The sequence below is a fragment of the Patagioenas fasciata genome, chromosome 1 (genome assembly GCF_037038585.1).
Source record: "Patagioenas fasciata isolate bPatFas1 chromosome 1, bPatFas1.hap1, whole genome shotgun sequence".
Taxonomy (NCBI): domain Eukaryota; kingdom Metazoa; phylum Chordata; class Aves; order Columbiformes; family Columbidae; genus Patagioenas; species Patagioenas fasciata.
This window is the reverse complement of record NC_092520.1, coordinates 142,892,075-142,898,508: the sequence shown is the minus strand read 5'-3', so window position 1 is coordinate 142,898,508 and position 6,434 is coordinate 142,892,075.

Here is a 6,434-nt window from a genome sequence, read left to right as displayed (position 1 = left end):
TCAGTAACCTTGAAGGTCAAAGATCTTGTGTTTTAAAAGAACCAGGTGATATTCTGCTCCCTGAATCCCAGTAACTGTGGGAAATCCAGTTTGGAATGCTGTCTGACACTGCACTGTAATAACGTTGGAATGTGTTACTGAATAATTTGCTGGATATCTTAGAATATTTTGTCAGCTGTTGGAGATAGGAGTCACAAAGACTTGCTAAATATTTTCCTGAGCCTGAGAATCAAGGTCAGACCCATTGTGTACATTTACAATACATAATATTCTTCTTTGTTTTGCTTTAATTTAAAAATATAAAAGGAAATATTTGTGAAGAAAGTTTTGCTCCCTTTATATCCTTAGACTACAATAACTGTTATTTAAAAACCCCAACAGTACTCACAACAATAACAAATTATGTAAACTCCAGATTCCTTTGCAAGGGGTTAGGAAAGTCACTAAGTACAAAGAATATCAATACTTTTCAATCCAATATGGTCCAAAAGTAGCCATATAAAATACAGTCAAACAGAGGCTTAGTATAGTTTTTCAAATCTATAACAAGAGCCAACAATGTGTTAATTCTTATTTTATTTCCTTGTTATTATTCAAACTGTATATGAGAGAGATAAGCAAACACCGTTACAAGAATACTGGCCTAAGGTTCAGTAGCAAAAGTCACAGAAAAAGATGATGAAGCATGTTGAAAACTGTAAGCTTTGAAATAGGAAGGAGTTTCTTTGAAGAAACAATCAAGAAAGGCAAGTACAGTTGCTTGCAATTGAGAAACTCCGAGAGGTAGAACACATATTTTAAATGAAATAACTATAGAAGCTTATAACTTGATTCAGCCTAAGATTTATCCCTTGTATTATAGTAAAATCATATGTTTATCTGAGTGTACTAAACAGTACGTTAATTCAGGTAGTTATTTTGAGCTTTCTTGCAGACTGGAAATATTGCTGAAGGTGATGTAATCAGGATAAGAAATGCAACTGGTTGGCTGTGGCTGGGTGAGGCAATGTGTCTGATTATTCAGCTGTGTTTTTATGCACTGAGATGTAATGTTGATTTATTTTTGACATCTTGCTGTTTAATAAGTTATGATAAAGTAAATCCTAGTTTGCGATGCGCCAGAACCTGCTGGTTTGAAAGAAAACATGTGAAACCTGTAATGAAAGTTTATTGAGCTTGCTGAAAAGTATCTTTAAGGCACTAACTAACTTGTGTCTTTTTTTTTTTTTTCATAGCAGGAGGCCAGTTTGCCTCTGTTGATTCAGATAGATTCGCTTCTATCAGTGAAACAATGGAACTGCGAGTTACTCCCTAGTAGGCGATTACTTTTTTCTACCTCCAAGCTGATCGGATCTTACTAGTTTGTCATCTTTGTAAACAGAACAGTTTATAAAATGCTTTGAAGAAGAAAGATACTATCAGAAATTTAAAGTATGCTTTCAAAAGCCAGTGTCAGTTCACTTAGAGTTTAAACGTGATTGAATATAGAGATTAACTTTCAAAGACAACCTTTTAATTTTTACTCCCAGCACTATATGTGTATAAGCCTTTCACAGTGACATGATCTGTAAGATAATTCTGTATGTAACTGCAGGTGTACACTAGAGCTTATTTTTAAAGCTGCCAAGTGATAAGCACATCTTCAGTGACAGATACCAACAAGGTCTCCCTACAGTCAATTTTTACTTAACAGAACGTAAACTACATGCAAGTTCTGCATTACCTTGCACCCACCACTCACGCTGTCTGAATTGCAGTGGGTATTTCAATGTGTACAATTTGCTGCTGCTGTCCTGTCGAAGAGAAGCTGCCAAATTAATGTATACTGTCATTAAGTTATAAAAGATATACCCACTATTAACCAATTGACATGAGATAAATGCTTTCTGACCACCTGCAAAACAAGGGTATATTTTTCAAGTTTTAGATCCTTCTGCATGACAAGAGGGAGACAGAAGATTAAGTAATACAATATTTAGAAGCAGAGTGCTTAGTTTATATTTAACTGATAATTAATAGGTGTAAGTAAGAAACTAAACAATTATAACTAATATCATCAATTATTTCTTAGCATAGAGGTATTATACATCAAAATTTTCAAAAATTGTAATGCATATGTAATAATTATGTGAATATAAGCAATGCAAGAGTATCCAGTCTTTGGAGCACTTATGGAGGATGATCCCCAGTGTTTCCCCAGTGCTGATAAAATAAAGAATGCCACTTAACAGTATAATTGACTTTGCTGTTGATTTTGTTTCTTCATTTCACTGTTCTTCCAATGAGACAGGGAAGACACAATAAGATACAGCTTCTTGGGAAGTTTTTCTGAGGTCTCTTTTGAACAGATTTATAAGCTATAATAAAAGGTTTGATTCTATACCGAATACACGCCAAAATGCCAGAATATAATTTTATAGTATGCTCCCTTTTAAGATCAAACACAACCTGTTCAATCCATTTATCATGTCTTTTTTTCGAATAATAAATTAATCCAATAATTACCCATTTAAAAATGAATAATTATTGGATTAATAATTAATAATGAATTCCTATAATTCAGATCAGTTTTATAGAGTCCAGTAACATTAGCATCAGTGAGAATGTAATCATTTTGGTATCATATGTGGAAAATAGATATTAAAAAGGGTAAGTGATGGGGAAATTGTCAGCTGCAGTCTTTCTGACCTTGAATTTAGTTTGAACTGTTTATAAAGAAGTCTGAATATATGAGTTTGCTTTGAAAAACTAAGGAATGTAACCAGGTGGAATGTCCTTTGATTAGACAGGTTGTCTTTTGCACCTTTCTGACCAAAAAAATGAACAAAGGAGCTTGTCGCAAGGCACTTATCTGCTCTTCTGAACAGCAACAATGTGTGAAGTATTGTGAAAGGGAGAAAAGCGATTTTGAAGGAGAGGCAGGACTGTAATGGGAAAAAAGAGCAAAAACAAAACCAAATTGAAGAAAGTACAAGGAAAAAAAAAAAACCACAACATTATAGAGAAAAATAAGATATTAGAGAGACTGGAAGGAATGAATTTAAATCAAGCAAATTACTGTAGAGAGTGGGCAGAGAGAAAGCCAAATAGGAAGTTGCAAATACTCAAATTTTGCTTGAATAAGTTGCTGCTTGGTGAAAAAACATAGGTCAGAGAATGAACCTTGGGAATATTACTTGAAGAACTTCTTGGTGAACAGGCACAAAGGTCTTTCTTAGCTATCAAATATCACATATTGAAAATGTTTGCCAAATATTTGCAGAAATAATATATAAATATAATAGGGACAAAAGGAGAGGTGTTACTCTGCTCTGTTAGAACACATCAGATGCCGTACTAAGTAATAAGGGTTTTTTTCCTGCTTGGCTGGATTTTTGTGGTCCAGTGCCTACTTTCTCTATCTAGACATATATTTAACAAGCTTAAAAATACGATCAACAGATCAGAAAGCAGCCATCTATAAAGGTGACGAGCACATGGGTCCAGCATGCAGTGCCGAAGTGCAGTAGAGAAACATTGGTTTGGATCTTGGACTTCTGTTGAACTGCAGCAAAAAGGAGCCCTGAGGACAGGAACACTGTGACCCTGCGCAGTGGTGGCGGGTCAGACCGGCTGTCTGATCCAGCCTACTGATTCAGCTGGGGGACTGATCGCATAATAATGCTATTGACTGCACAAATCTCATGTATATTCTAGTGAACAATGCTTTGCTTTGAAGTGGTTGGCAGCAAGATCTCTACTGTAGCTTAAGTAGTTTTGCCTGGCTCCTCATTTGGGGGCATAGTTGAGGTTATTTATGATTGTAAATCCTGTAAAGTCAGGACCAAGTCTACAGGAGAAACTGTGAATGTAGCACTTAAGTCCAGGGGTGTAAGTCGAATGAAATCTTACTTAAGAAGCAAAGTTTTTTGTGTGCAGCCAGCTGTCGTGCCTTACACCTTATAGTATGTCTAAAGAGAAATGAAATGTTATACCATGTTTATGTTACACTTGCTTGGATTAACATCACCAACAGATGAGAACCACATTACGTATCAAACATGATTTTCAGTGTGAGATCGCAGTTACTAATCTCATTTGACACGTTGTAATGAAGTGTTTTACTATAACCTGTGCTTTTGTTACAATAAAGATTACAGATCTTGGCCCAGGAATATTTGGACACTTACATTCCATTCTTTCATTTGAGAATCTGGGCCTTCCTGCATTGCTGTTTGACTGATGGGAGAAAAAATTATGCACGTAACAATTAAAATAATATTAATTTGGTTGCCTATTTTTAGATTACTGGAATTTGTTCTACTGCTTTATGTTTTATAGTACCTTGAATATTCAAACAGTTTCCATTGACCACAGCAGTAGCTGTGAATGTTAAGTATTTATCCAAATCAGAACTGGATCCTCAAACTTTGCATCCAGATAGCAAAGAACAAAATGCTGCTGATCATGCTAAAGAATTTTGTTGAGGTGCTTTTGTCCAGATTAGTACAAGAACTCTACGACAGTTGATGAGACTAAATCTACTTCCAAAGAGGGGACAGAGTATCTGAACTTTGAGATTCTAATTTTCTTTCCTTGTTTGATGCAAAGCAGGGGTGTTATTTGGCATATAGACCCAATTCATCCATAGAGACAGAAGCATGTGGAAGAAATAATCTGTGTATTTCGAGACAGTATGATAACACCTATAAGTAAGATGCTAAATTAATATTGCAGAAATGTCCATAATGCAGCTTTCCAGTCTTAACTAACTTGACTTTGCAGCCATAGCATTCCTTTAACACTATTATGAGTGTAAGGTTAGTAGTTGAAAGACAGACAAAATTCCCTCGTGTTTTTTTAGGACTAGAGGCTTTAGAAGCAATTCAAGGACCTTTGTCACCTGAGTGAAGAAAAGAACTGATAACAGAAGAGTTAACATGCTCTAAATACACACATACTTGTGATGGTTGGAGCTCTTTTTCTGTGTCTTTCACAGATATCAGGAACAGCAGAGGAATGATAAGATTCAGGAACCCTGGGGTCCTGTTCAGGTTTGCAGGGAAGCATTTTATATTCTGTATTTCCAGTTTTATGCATGCAGCACCACCTCTGTGCTGTTCCTGCCAGTCTGTTAGAGTCCTGCCTCTATCTCAAGCTGATCCTTTGTTCCTTCTTTGTTTCTCATTCTTTCTATTCCAATCTTGATACCTTTACCTAGCCTGGAAAACTCTCATCTTGAGAAAGAGTCATTGATTCTCAGTACATTCAATATAGTTTCTTTGCCAGATCATGTTTAGTGTCCTCTTTCCTTCAGTCTCAGCACTTACCCTGCTCTTGTCCTTCCTTATCACAATGAGGTTCAGTACTACTTTGTCCCTTTTCTGGCTCTTTGTGCCAAACAACCCACTTTTCCTTGAGCATCTTGACTCCTTGCCAGACTTGTTTCTTCCCCAGGGTTGATTTGGCATCTGCTTCCCTCACAGTCACAAAATCCCTCCTTCTGTTTGACATACAGATCTAAGCTATCCCCTATTATTCTATTCCTCTGGTACCACACCAGTTCATGGTTTCTTCCCATCATAGTTACCCAACACAACACGTTTCAGTCTCCTTTTCTTCCCATTGCCTAGTTCTGTTCTGTTTGCTCCATAAATCCCATTCACAATCACTCTGTCCTTCTCTTCACTATAGTTTTACCAATCAATCCCAGTTTTACCAGCCTGTACTGCCCTTATCTGTTCCTTCCTTTCCCATTATGCACTTTTCCCCTTGAGACATTTCAACCAAATTGTTTCCTCCTTCCTCTGCAGTCAGGTAGCTACTGAGACAAGATCACCCCTAGGAAATCTTGTGAAATCTTAGCCCTCGAGCCCCCATTGCAGGGAAGGGCAGCCTCCCAGCCATACTCCCATGGCCAAACATCCTCAATGGCTCACTTAAAACCTATTCAGGGCTTTCACAGCTGTGAACCATCTCCCAGTCTAATGGGACAGGGTGCACCACACCTGTGCCACCAAGGTCACCTCCACCACCCCTGCCATGGCCTCAGCCAGGCCCTATGGGAAATGTCTCGTGACCTACCCAAACCTTTCCACACAAACACCTACCAGCAAACCCTGGTCCAAAGCACAGGGAATAACAGCAAACAAAAGCAGCTACTGCTGCAAGCACACAGGGCCATGAAACACTAGGGAGAGGCTTTTCCATTCACCAATTGAAAATAACTTGCAATAAATTGCTTCTTAATCAGCAGAACTAACAAACCTACTCTCCTATGTTTTGTTGTCTTTCCAAAGGCTAGTTTTACCAGTGCAGCTGCCAGATTTCATGCTGCTTGTGCTGCCAAGTGAGAGACAAGAGTTTCTGCATGCCCCCCCCACCCGGAGCAGGGCACTTACCTCCTCTACCCAGCTACTGCCATAGCCACTAATTAAGTGGAATCGTAATTACCT